This window comes from Medicago sativa, chromosome 2 (assembly GCF_051527215.1).
Source record: "Medicago sativa cultivar Bolivia chromosome 2, Bolivia_mono, whole genome shotgun sequence".
NCBI lineage: Eukaryota > Viridiplantae > Streptophyta > Magnoliopsida > Fabales > Fabaceae > Medicago > Medicago sativa.
Window position 1 is genome coordinate 58,917,319 of NC_140750.1, and position 13,653 is coordinate 58,930,971.

The following is a 13,653-nucleotide window of genomic DNA, read 5'->3' on the forward strand; positions in this document are numbered from 1 at the left end:
TATCAAGAATGTCAGTTCTGAACCTTTTTATCAGATGCGAACATTCTGAACTTGGTTGAACATTCTGAACTTTGCAAACATTCTGAACTTTGCAAACATTCTGATCTTAGTTGAACTTTCTGATTTTGGATCAGAGAGCATCAAGGGGGTTGGTCTATGGCCCTTAGTGTTTATAGTGATCAACCTTTGTTGGGATTTTTCATGATTAACAATTTTTCTTTAATAAAATTGAATCTATCCTCAACTAATGGTTTTGTAAAAATGTCAGCTAGTTGATTTTCAGTATCAACAAAGCTTAATGCAATATCCTTTTTCTGAACATGGTCTCTAATGAAATGATGCTTAATTTCAATATGCTTAGACCTAGAATGTTGAATTGGATTTTTAGAAAGATTAATAGCACTTGTATTGTCACACATAATAGGAACATTTGTGTACCTTAGTGAATAATCTTCTAGCTGATTTCTGATCCACAAAACTTGAGAGCAACAACTTGCTGCAGAGACATACTCAGCTTCAGTTGTGGAGAGTGCAATGGTGTTTTGCTTTCTGCAAGACCATCCAATCAAGGCTTGTCCCAAGAATTGACAGGTTCCACTTGTACTCTTTCTCTCAACTTTGTCTCCAGCATAATCAGCATCACAATAGGCTACAAGATCAAAACTAGAACCTTTTCTATACCAAAGGCCAAGATCAGTAGTACCTACTAGATATCTAAAAATCCTTTTAACTGCAGTTAAATGAGATTCTTTTGCACATGTTTGAAATCTAGCACATAAGCCTACTGCAAACACTATGTCAGGTCTGCTAGCAGTCAAATATAATAATGAGCCTATCATGCCTCTATATTCTTTTTCAGAAACATATTTTCCATTCTCATCTTTATCTAAACTTGAGGATGGATGCATAGGGGTGACCATGATTTTTGCCTCATTCATTTTATATTTTTTAAGAATGTCTTTGACATACTTTTCTTGACTTATGAAAATTCCATTTGGATGTTGTTTGATTTGTAAACCAAGGAAAAAACCAAGTTCACCCATCATGCTCATCTCAAATTCACTTTGCATGAGATTGGAAAATTCTTCACACATTTTTATTTTTGTGGCACCAAAAATGATATCATCAACATAAATTTGGACAATGAGTAAGTCTGAGTTATGAGTTTTTCTAAAAAGTGTGGTATCAATTTTTCCTCTTGAAAATCCATTTTCAATTAAGAATGTGCTAAGTCTATTATACCAAGCTCTAGGAGCTTGTTTAAGACCATAAAGTGCTTTGGTTAGCTTAAAAACATGATTTGGTTTTTCTTTATCTATGAAGCCAGGAGGTTGACTTACATAAACCTCTTCATTTAGAAAACCATTTAAAAATGCACTTTTCACATCCATTTGAAAAAGTTTAATGCTTTTATGAGCAGCATATGCAAGAAGTATTCTGATAGCTTCTAACCTTGCTACTGGTGCAAAGGTCTCATCATAGTCAATACCTTCTTGTTGATTGTAGCCTTGAGCAACTAACCTTGCCTTGTTTCTGACAACCTTACCATTTTCATCAAGCTTGTTTCTGAAAACCCATCTTGTTCCAATGATGGTTTTCTCTTGATTATTTGGGACCAGGTTCCAGACTTTGTTCCTTTCAAACTGAGAAAGTTCTTCCTTCATGGCCTCAATCCAAGAGTCATCAATAATAGCTTCATTGATTGACTTGGGTTCCATTTGAGAAATCATTGCCATGTTGGTATCTTGGAAGGACAATCTGGTTCTTACACCATCAGTTGTGCTTCCAATGATTTGATCTACAGGATGATCTCCTACCATTCTCCAGCTTCTGGGTGGACTTTGGAGAGTCTGATCCTGAACATTCTGATCATCTTCTTTCTCTACTTGACCGTCAGTATTCTGATTGAGAACATTCTGAAGTTCTGGCACTTCTGTGTCTTCACTTTCTTTTGGTTGAGAATGTTCATCATATTCATCAAATATGACATGCATACTAATTTCAACTGTCTGGGTTTTTAGATTGTACACTCTATAACCTTTAGAAGTTGTAGAGTATCCTAAAAAGATAGCTTTATCTGATTTAGGATCAAACTTACCCAATTTTTCTTTATTGTTCAGAATGTAGCAATAGCAGCCAAATATGTGAAAGTAAGATATGGTAGGTTTAATGTTTTTCCAGAGTTCATATGGGGTTTTATTAAGAACTTTTCTTATTGAAACTCTATTCAAAATGTAGCAAGATGTGTTAATGGCTTCTGTCCAAAAATAATTTTCAACATTTGATTCATTTAACATTGTTCTAGCCATTTCTTGCAAAGTTCTGTTTTTTCTTTCAACAACTCCATTTTGTTGTGGAGTTCTTGCACAAGAAAAATTGTGTTTAATACCATTTTCATCAAAGAATGTTTTGAAGGATGCATTTTCAAATTCTCCTCCATGATCACTCCTAACTGTGATGATATTAGAACCTTTTTCATTTTGAACTCTTTTGCAAAAGTTTTGAAATGCTTCAAAAGATTCATCTTTGTGTTTGAAAAATAGAACCCATGTAAATCTGGAAAAATCATCAACAATAACAAAACCATATCTTTTGCCATTTAGACTTGCAGTTTGAACTGGACCAAAAAGATCAATGTGAAGAAGCTCTAAAGGTTTCTGAGTTGAAACAAACTCAATGGTTTTGAAACTACTTTTGACTTGTTTTCCTTTAACACAAGCTTCACAGATCTTGTCCTTTTCAAAACTGATCTTTGGCAAACCTCTAACTAGATCAAGTTGAGAAAGTTTAGCAATGGTTTTCATACTTATATGACCAGTTCTTTTATGCCAAATCCATTTATCTTTTTCAAGAGAAATAAAACATGATTCAGCTGGCATATCATTTAAATCTAAGACATATAAGTTCTTTCTTCTTGATCCAGTGAAAAACAACTTGTTAGAGGAGGTCTGTCTTATTTCACATATGTTAGGTTTAAAGATCACTTCAAATCCACTATCACACAATTGACTTATGCTAAGTAGATTGTGTTTCAAACCTTCTACATACTGAACATTTTCTATTTTAGCAGAGTTAGGCTTACCTATAGTACCTTTACCTCTGATCTTACCTTTGTCATTATTTCCAAATGTCACCAGTCCTCCATCCTTCTTTTCAAAGGTCAGAAAACAGTTCCTGTCACCTGTCATGTGTCTAGAACAGCCACTATCCAAGTACCATGGCTTTGTTCTTGCACCTTGAGCCAGGACCTACATTTGACAAGACAAAAACTTTAGGTACCCATGTAATGTTGGGTCCTTGAGGGTTAGTTCTTCTAAGAGATCTTTTCTGATTGTAACTTTCTGTCTTGTATGATCAGATTTGTTACAGCAGGAACACATCTTCTTAGCTTTCTCAGCCTTTTGTGAACTTTCTGATCTATTGAGATGAGAACGTTCTGAACTAAGATTAATTTTATTTTTTCTAATAAAATTCTTCTTATGAAAGCATACAGACACATCATGTCCTAATTTATCACAGTAAGAACATTTCAGTTTCATTTCAGCCTTTTGAGGTACAAAACTTTTAATAAGATTCTTGTTTGGATCCTTGAATCCTAAACCAGATTTTTCATCACTTTTGCTTTGTGATCCCAAAATGTTTTGAAATGTTTCTGTAGACTTTATGAAACATGTAAGATCATTTTTTAATTCCTCAACTTCCTTTTTCAAAAGAATGTTTTCCTTTTGTACCTCAGAAGGTTTGGAATGAATGTTCTTATGTTTCTTGTTTAACTCTCTTTGTTGTTCAGACATTTTAAGTTTGTATAATTTTTCTAGATTCATCATATTTGTTTTGAAGTTCTTCCTTTTCTATTTTTAGTTCAGAAAGTTCCTTGATTAATGATTGACATCTATTAGTTAAGAAGTTAGAATCATATAAAAGACTATCAAGTTTGCTTTCAAGATCTTTATATAGAGGATGAGTTTTATAGACAATTACCTCTTCTTCATCATCTGTTTGAGCCATCAAACTTAAGTTGGCTTCCTCATCTTCTTGTGGTTCTGTTTCTTCCATGTCATCCCAAGTGATCATAGCTTTCTTCTTGAAAAGTGGCTTTCTTTGCACCTTTTTAATGTCAGGGCATTCACTTTTGTAGTGTCCAGTTTTGCATCCAAAACAGGTGACCTGACTCTTGTCAGCTTCTGATCTGGTGTTGTTTGTGTTGGGAAATTTCTTCCTGAGTTGATTTCTTCTCATCATCATTCTTTGTATTCTTTTGGAGATTAGTGCCAGTTCATCTTCAGCTTCTTCTTCATGAACTTCCTCAATTTCTTGTGTTTCTTGCACATCATCTTCAGTTACTGATGAGGTTTGTTGAGAGGCTTTCAAGGCAAGTGACTTGACCTTCTTCACTGGTTTGTCTCCTTGAAGTACAACTTCATGAGCTCTTAGTGAGCCAATGAGATCTTCCAGGTTCATAAATTTTAAATCTTTAGCCTGAGTAATTGCAGTGACCATAGGTCTCCACATACTTGGAAGGCATCTCAATATTTTTCTGATTCTCTCATGAGTGGAATATGCTTTTCCAAGAGATCTCATTTCATTTACTATTGTAGTAAATCTGGCATACATCTCATCAATGGTTTCATTTTCACTCATTTCAAAGACTTCAAACTTTCTGACTCCAATGTCAATTCTAGTTTCTTTGACATGAGATGTACCTTCATGATGTATTCTCAAAGTATCCCATACCTCTTTGGCATTCTTGCATTCATCAACTCTTTCACTTTCTTCCATGGTTAGTGCACATGATAAAAAGAGTCTAGCTTTAGAGTTTAGTAATACCTGAGCTTTTTCATCAGTTGACCATGCACTCTTATCTTTGATGGTGTCTTCTTTGGTCTTTGGAACAAAGTCTCCATCTGTGATTACTGACCACATGTCATTGTCTTGAGATCTGAGAAAGAGTTCCATCTTGCCTTTCCAGAAGTAGTAGTTTGATCCATCAAAAAGTGGTGGTCTGTTTGATGATCCTCCTTCAGCTATGTATTTGACTTTAGACATACTTCCTTCCTGAATCTTTTCTCTAACACTTGTTTAAGTGTTCAAACCCTTAGAACCAGGCTCTGATACCAATTGAAGTAGATAATATAGTCACAAGGAAGGGGGGTTTGAATTGTGACCCTTTTAAAATTAAACCTGTCACTTAAAATTTTATTCTCAAGTTGAAAACTTGAAATGGTTAAGTTAACTGACAGACTTCAGAACGTTCTGAAGTGTTAGTCTGAAAAACAGTTTGAACAGTTAAGTTAATTAAATGTGTTTGTGTGTGTGTTGTGTTTACTGAAATTAAAGAGTAAAGAGAAGAGAAGAAGGACACACATAAATTTATAGTAGTTCACCTAATGTGGGCTAGTCTACTCCTCACAGTTTTGTGAGATTTTCCACTATGATGCTTGAGATAACTTCTCAAATCCTGCACCGTACAACTCTGTTCACCTGAACAATTACACAACCTGTATTCTCTAAGCCTCAGCAGGCTTGCACCTTTCTTGCTAAGTTACCTACTTAGACTTTACACCTTTCTGCTCAACCTAATACTTTAGTACCCCTAAAGCTAGATGAGACTTTGTTTACAATTTGTATGGAGTTTGTATGGAGTTTGAATGATATAGATCAGACAAAGGAGAAATGGAGGAAGAGATTTATCTTTAAAAAGATAAGAGAAATATTGATGTACACTTTGAAGACTTCTTGGAATCTTTGTGATGATCAATGTTTTTGCTAAGGCTTCAAACACTCTTATGTTGTTTTCTTGTATGCTTTGCAAAGGTGTGTGTTATGCTGAGGCCTTTATCTCTTTTTATAGAGTTTCTTGAACCTTTGTAGCCGTTGGAGAGTGTCCACTGGTCTTGTGCCACGTGTCATGGGACCCACCAACTTACACTTGAATTCTGGGCAAAACTGATATACTTCAGAATGTTGTTGTGTTCTTGAGAATACTTCAGAATGTTGTTGTGTTCTTGAGAATTTTCCAGAATATTGTTGTGTTCTTGATGATCTTCATCTGGGTTCATGTGAATTGACGGTCAGATGTGCATCTGGGCTTTTTGCAGATGAATGTCACATGAATTTCTGGGTTGTACTTGAAGATTTGCTTTGTACGACTTCAGAATGTTCCTTGGTCAGATTTCCTTTGCAATCTGCCTTGGAACAAGTGCAGGATCTCATAAAGTGGAGCTGTCACTTTCATTCCATGCTTTAGGGGATTTGGTTTGCTTTGTACAATACCAACTCCCTTATGTGTCGAAATCTTGTTGAAAAAGATTTGATCTTGCTTTTGTCTTTGCCTTTTTCTTTCCAACAACTATACTGTTCATGTCAGAAAAAGCATGGAGCAGGATCGAACTTTCTGAACTCAGGGGACTTCAGAATGTTCCTTTTTGTTTCACTTAGGATGATTTGTAAGACTTTCATTTGATGTAATCAAATCCTAATAGTGAAACATTTATGAAGTGCAGCTTAGAAAACATCTAGGATGATATTCTTGATGGAATATTCCTGATGTTTTGTACTTCAAATGTTCATAGTCTTGAATGAACATTGAAGATGCCCTCTTTGACTTTAATCAATTAAATGCCTTTATTCCTTGATTGATATTAGTCATTGTACTTTACTGGGCTTTTATTTAAGTCACGTAGACCTTGCATGTTCTTTATTTTGTTCATGAATATCTGGGCTTGGTTCTTGATGTTCATCATGAACAACCTTCTGAACTCTGTCCAACCTTCTGAACTCATTTTAACTTTCTGAACTCTGACTGAGTTCTTAAGTCTTTATGTCCTTTGATTCTTTGTTTCTTGGTATGAATTGAAACTTGTTCCTGTCTTAATTAACCACTCAAGAGCACAAGTTAAATACCAACAAATTAATCAAAGTCCATTAATTCCTTAATCATCAAGGTTTGTTATCTTTAAAATTATTTAGGGATTTTGCCTCAACAAAACTCTCTCGGTGAAGCCTATAGGTAGCCCTTTTCATTCTTTTTCCGGTTCGGTGAAACATCTTTATCCAGCCTATAGGTAGCCCTTTTCGTGGTACAACTCTCTCGGTGAAACATCTTTATCCAACCTTAGGTAGCCCTTTTCGTGGTACAACTCTCTCGGTGAAACATCTTTAAACTCTCTCGGTGAAACATGGTGAAACATAACTCTCTCGGTGAAACATCTTTAAACTCTCTCGGTGAAACATGGTGAAACATCTTTAAACTCTCTCTGTGAAACATCTTTAAACTCTCTCGGTGAAACATGGTGAAACATAACTCTCTGGGTGAAACATCTTTAAACTCTCTCGGTGAAACATGGTGAAACATCTTTAAACTCTCTCGGTGAAACATCTTTAAACTCTCTCGGTGAAACATGGTGAAACATAAACATAACATCTTTAAACTCTCTCGGTGAAACATGGTGAAACATCTTTAAACTAACTCTCTCGGTGAAACATCTTTAAACTCTCTCGGTGAAACATGGTGAAACATAACATCTTTAAACTCTCTCGGTGAAACATGGTGAAACATCTTTAAACTCTCTCGGTGAAACATCTTTATCCAGCCTATAGGTAGCCCTTTTCGTGGTACAACTCTCCACTCTCAATAAACTCTCTCGGTGAAACATCTTTATCCAGCCTATAGGTAGCCCTTTTCGTGGTACAACTCTCCACTCTCAATACGAGGAAACACCAAACACCAATTGTTAGGACTTAAGCCCATGAGGAGAGCCCAACTCTTAGGACTTAAGCCCATGAGGAGAGCCCAACTCAAAAGACGTTAGGACTTAAGCCCATGAGGAGAGCCCAACTCAAAAGACTAGTCCAATAGGGGAGAGAACCTCGTGACTTAAATACCACATCAAGCACTTTGATATACTCGATGTGAGACTCCTAACAAAAAGCAACACATGACAACAAATAAATACCTAGTTATAATAAAACTATGGGTCTAGTCTAACATTTCATAACAACAAGGCTTTTTCAAATTAGATTTTTTTGCCAACATATTAGAGTTTAAAATTTGGTGTTGATTATTAATTTTTTCCCTCAGGTTTTACAATTTGTATGGTGTTTTAAAATGAAAGGATATAACATACCAAATCACTACAAGGGATGAACAATGATAAATAAATGAATTTGTTCCTGTGCAGTATCACTTCAATTTTGGTTTCATGTCATTTCTTTTGAAAGAAAATAAATATTGATTTGTGTTCTTGCAATAGTTTAGAAATTAGAATATAATGGAGAGGAAACCCAATGCAACAAAATAATGTGAACGTTGCTACGAGATGTTTACTTTACTAATAAGATATGGTGGTTTAATTTCTTAATATTTGTAAGGTGTATGGTTTTCAATTTGAATTATGAATAGGGGAAAATTTATGAAGGTATCATTGTATCTTTTATTTAGATGTTAAATATAATACATTTAAACATGGTGACAAATAATAATATAATCACTTTGATAATTATATATGAAACTCTAAAACAAGATGCACGGGTTAGAGTCTAGTATTAAAAAAAGGCTTTTTCCTAAACAAATTTTTGTGAGTAGAAACCCTATCCCATAGTAATTGCCAAGAAAAGGCTATCATTACCAACTTAACTCTTAACTTATGTATAGTCGCATATACATTTATTGACCAAGCACATAGCATACTTTGGATCGAAACAGTAAGACTCACACTCACTATCATAAGTGCAGTAACGTTTAAATCCTACGATGTAAACAACACAAATAAACTTGTTATAAAAAGGAACGAAAAGATTAAACCAACTTTTTCAAAAGAATGAGAAAAGAGACGTACCACCATTAACTATGGTAAAAGATAGGGAAATTAAGAGAATGATAACACTAGCAAACATGATAAATTCAGCCATATTTTTTTCCTCTTTGCTTATGACAAATTACTAGAAAATTGTTTGATCAATTTATAATATAGAAAACATCATTTCTATTTACTTATATTAAATAGTTTTATTTTACTCAATTAGTTGCTTGAACTTAAAACTCCTCCCAAAAAATATAACGATAATTAAATGTATCTTTAGTACATCAATAATTTATAATATCAATCCTTCCAAAAATTAAGTAATAATTAAATATCTCTTTAGTATGTCAATGAATTATGTTTTACCCTTTAGCGCACTCAATGATCACTCCACCTTAATAAACTATTTTTAACCCTTTCATGATAAATAAGGGTGAAATCATAAAAAGGAAATTATTATTTTTTTCTTTTTGTTTTTTACCATACTTTTGAACCGTGCTATCACACACGGGTCTATTAAAAATAAAAGAAAAATGTAGTTGAGACAATATTTAAAACATTGTCCACCGGTTGACATGTAGAATGTCTAAATAAATGAGGCTTGTAATATTGTAGCTGGTTTAAGTTCAAATTGAATAAACTGTAGACTGGATTTTTTTTTTTAATCAAAAAATTTGGGATTGTAAATTTTTTGACAGCTTTGATCAAGGAAATCTACAAAGATGCCAAAAAATGAAGTAGTTAAGTATCACACATATATTTCCCTTAAAAATAAAAGTATCACATATATACTTAACGACAAAAAAAATGTATGATATATACAACATAATCTTATAGATTAAGTCAATACACAATTCAAATTATGCCATTAAACTAACATTCGTGTTGAAAATTGACTCAAAATTTGGATGTTGAAGTTTTAGAAAAATCGTAGTACGATGGCAATGCATCGTAGTACGATTTTTGATGGTTTAGGTTTGGGTTGGCACTCGAAAAATCGTAGTACGATGGGAGAAATCGTAGTACGATTTTGATGGATAAGGCATAGTATTGTAGTGTTGAATGCTCTATCGTAGTACGATGGCAGAAATCGCAGTACGATTCTGCGTGATCCTGAACACTATTTAAGGTTTCACTCTTCAATTTTTGAGTGTGGCTTTGAGAGAGAAACTTGGGAATACAAAGGAGGTAACTTTAGGGTTGAGTGTATTTGTAGTGAGGTTCTCTTGAGGGTTGAGAAACATTGTAAACACCTTGGGTAGTGAGATTTTCACCATTGGAAGGATCAAAAAGCTTCCTTTTGTGTTTTATCTTAGGATTCATTGAGAGTGTGGGTGACATGAAAAATGGGTAGAAATTAGGTTTTGTTCTTTGTGAGCTCTTGTGCTAATTTCTTGTAACTCATTTGTATCACTTTCATCTTAGTGGAATGGAGAGCTGCTCTCTTCCACAAAATATGTCATATTGGACCGAACTCGGTTACCAATCTTTGGTGTGTTTGTTCCTTTCTTTCATTTCTTATCTTTATTGCTTTGATTATGCTTGTGGTGATGCTTTACACTTAGTTTTAGGACTGTTTGTTGTTGTTGTTGTTGTTGTTGTTGTTGTTGTTGTTGTTGTTGCTGCTGCTGCTGCTTGAGACTATTTTGTCCATTGATTACCACTACCTTTGCTCCACACATCTTTGTTTTTCAGTGGTGTGATTTTGTCCGAATTCACAACAATTGGCGCCTACCGTGGGGCTAAGGCGTAAATTGATAAAGTTGATATCATGGGTTCAAAGTGGGACATCGACAAGTTCAGCAGAAGTAATGATTTTGGGTTGTGGAAGGTTAAGATGCAAGAGGTTTTGACACAACAAAGGTGTGTAGAAGCATTGAAGGGTGAAGCGGCGATGCCTGCAAATTTGACACAAGAGGAGAAGCGTGAGATGATAGACAAGGCAAAGAGTGCCATTGTTTTATGTCTCGGAGATAAGGTTCTAAGGGACGTTGCGAGAGAAGCTACCGCAACGTCAATGTGCGCTAAGTTGGAGTCATTGTACATGTCGAAATCGTTGGCTCATAGACAACTCTTGAAACAACAACTCTACTCATTCATGATGGTGGAGTCTAAATCAATCATGGAGCAATTGACGGAATTTAACAAAATTGTTGATGATTTGGCCAACATTGAAGTTAATGTGGAAGATGAGGATAAGTCTTTGTTGCTACTTTGTTCATTACCAAAGTCTTTTGAGCATTTCAAGGATACCATCCTTTATGGTAATGAGGGCACCACTACTTTCGAGGAGGTCCAAGAGGCTTTGAGAACCAAGGAATTGACCAAGTTCATGAACTTGAAGATTGATGAGGGTGGTGAAGGTTTGAATATTGCAAGGGGAAGAAGTGAGCATAGAGGAAAAGGCAAGGGGAAGTTGAGGTCCAAGTCTAAGTCCAAGGGTTTTGACAAATCAAAGTATCGATGCTTTTATAGTCACAAGCAAGGTCACTTCAAGAAGGATTGCCCGAATAAAGGGGGCGATGGTAGTTCTTCCGTTCAAGTTGTGGTGGCGTCCAATGAAGATGGTTATGAGAGTGCGGGTGCATTAGTGTCACAAGTTGGGAACCGAAGAAGAGTTGGGTTTTGGACCCGGGATGCTCTTATCACATGTGTCCTAGAAAGGAATATTTTGAGACTTTGGCTCTAAAAGAAGGAGGAGTTGTTCCACTCGAAAATAACAAAGCGTGCAAAGTCCAAGGCATGGGAACCGTTCGTCTAAAGATGTTTGATGGCCGTGAATTCCTTTTAAGGGATGTGAGGTTTGTTCCCGAACTTAAGCGAACCCTAAGCATGTTTGATAGTCTAGGTTATTGCACAAGAGTTGAGCATATGGTTTGTAAAATTTCACATGGTGCATTAATTACGGTTAAAGGATCTAAAATGAATGGTTTATACATTTTATATGGTTCCATAGTAATTGGTAATGCATCAATAGCTAGTGTTGTACCTCATAATAATTCTGAATTATGGCATTTGAGATTAGGGCATGTTAGTGAAAGAGGTTTAGTTGAACTAGTTAAACAAGGTTTTCTAGGAAAAGATAAATTGGACAAACTAGAATTTTTGAGCATTGCATACTAGGCAATCAACATAGAGTAATGTTTGGTAGTGATATGCATCGTTCTAGTAGACCCTTTGAGTATGTGCACTCAGACCTTTGGGGTCCTTCCAAGACACTTACTCATGGGGGAGGTTCCTATTTTCTTTCCATCATTGATGATTATTCTAGGAGAGTGTGGATCTTTGTTTTGAAAAACAAAAGTGACAACTTTGAAAATTTTAAGGAATGACACACTCTCATAGAAAATCAAATGGGAACTAAACTGAAAGGTTTGAGAACTGACAATGGCCTGAAGTTTGTTTCAGAGCAATTCAATGAGTTTTGCAAGTTGAAAGGAATCAAGAGGCATATGACCGTACCTAGAACACCGCAACAATATGGTCTTGTTGAACTCATGAATAGGACCCTTTTGGAGCGAGTGATGTGTATGCTTCTAGGAGTTGGTTTACCTAAGAGTTTCTGGGGTGAAACAATGACAACTGTGGCCTATTTGATCAACAGATGTCCATCAACGGGAATAGACTTCAAGACACCTATGAAAGTATGGAGCGGGAAACCGGCAGACTACTCATCTTTGAAGGTTTTCGAAGCTTTAAACATATGCGCATATCAAGCAAGACAAGCTTGAGCCTAGAGCTGTGAAATGTGCCAAGCAAGACAAGAAATTTGAACCAGTTTTAGGACTGTTGTTGTTGTTGTTGCTTGAGACTATTTTGTCCATTGATTACCACTACCTTTGCTCCACACATCTTTGTTTTTCTATGGTGTGATTTTGTCCGAATTTACAACAATTGGAATGACATAACTAATTGAACAACATGATCTCCTCTTTTATGGTTGACAGATAAGTAAACAAATTGGAAAGAAAAAAAACGTTCTTGATACAATGTTCTTCTTGATGATGATATGGTAGCCCACTTGGGAGACTTTGGATTAGCTAGGCTAATTCATGGAACAAAACATATTCAAGTGAAGATCAAGTTAATTCATCCACAATTAAGGGAACTATAGGATATGTTCCTCCTGGTAAGTTCTTTCACCTTGTAATTATAATTTACTTTCAAATTGCTTTAATTATTTTCAATGAGTTAGAATTTAATATATGTACACACACACACATTTGTTTCGTTCATTTTTCCCAAACTGTTGATGTTGTTGTTTGAGAAGAGTATGGAGAGGGTGGCAAAGTATTACCTCATGGCGATATCTACAGTTACGGGATTCTTCTATTAGAAATGCTCACAGTCACAGGAAAGAGACCAACAAATAGCATGTTTTCTGGAAGTCTTAGTCTACATGCATTCTACAAGATGAAAGTTCCAGCAGGAATCTTTGAGATAGTAGATACGCATTTGCTTTTGCCATTTCCCGAAGATGAGACAGGGATTGTGGAAAACAAGATTAGGAATTGTTTAGTAATGTTTGCAATAATTGGAGTTGCATGTTCCGAAGAGTTTCCTGCTCATCGAATGCCGATAAAAGAGGTTATAGCAAAGTTGAATGAAATCAAATCAATGTTTCCATGCTAGGATCGGTTGCTTGCGTTCACAATAAAGTGTTTTTTTGTTATTGCATTACTTTGAACTACAATATCTATGAATTGGAAAAATAAATTGGTGTTGTTTTTGGATTTCCAAACTGTTAAATTTGAATTTCCAAATTCTATCATCTACCGAAATTGTTACTAGGTTGAGTCACGACCAGGTCGCTCTCTTTAAGACGTTTTGTGGCGCTACCCAAAATTGTGCA

At 35.3% G+C, this 13,653-nt stretch overlaps 1 long non-coding RNA gene and 1 pseudogene across 1 annotated transcript; both read right to left on the minus strand.

Moving 5' to 3' along the window:
• Positions 1–2,608: 2,608 nt before the first annotated feature.
• LOC146949329 (uncharacterized) lies at positions 2,609–5,096 on the minus strand (annotated as a pseudogene).
• Positions 5,097–8,468: 3,372 nt separating this feature from the next.
• Positions 8,469–9,067, minus strand: LOC146949330 (uncharacterized). The gene is made up of 2 exons (XR_015027220.1): positions 8,838–9,067; positions 8,469–8,747 (listed from the first exon to the last, which is right to left on the minus strand). It is a non-coding gene; the product is annotated as an uncharacterized LOC146949330 (long non-coding RNA).
• Between the last annotated feature and the right edge of the window lie 4,586 nt (positions 9,068–13,653).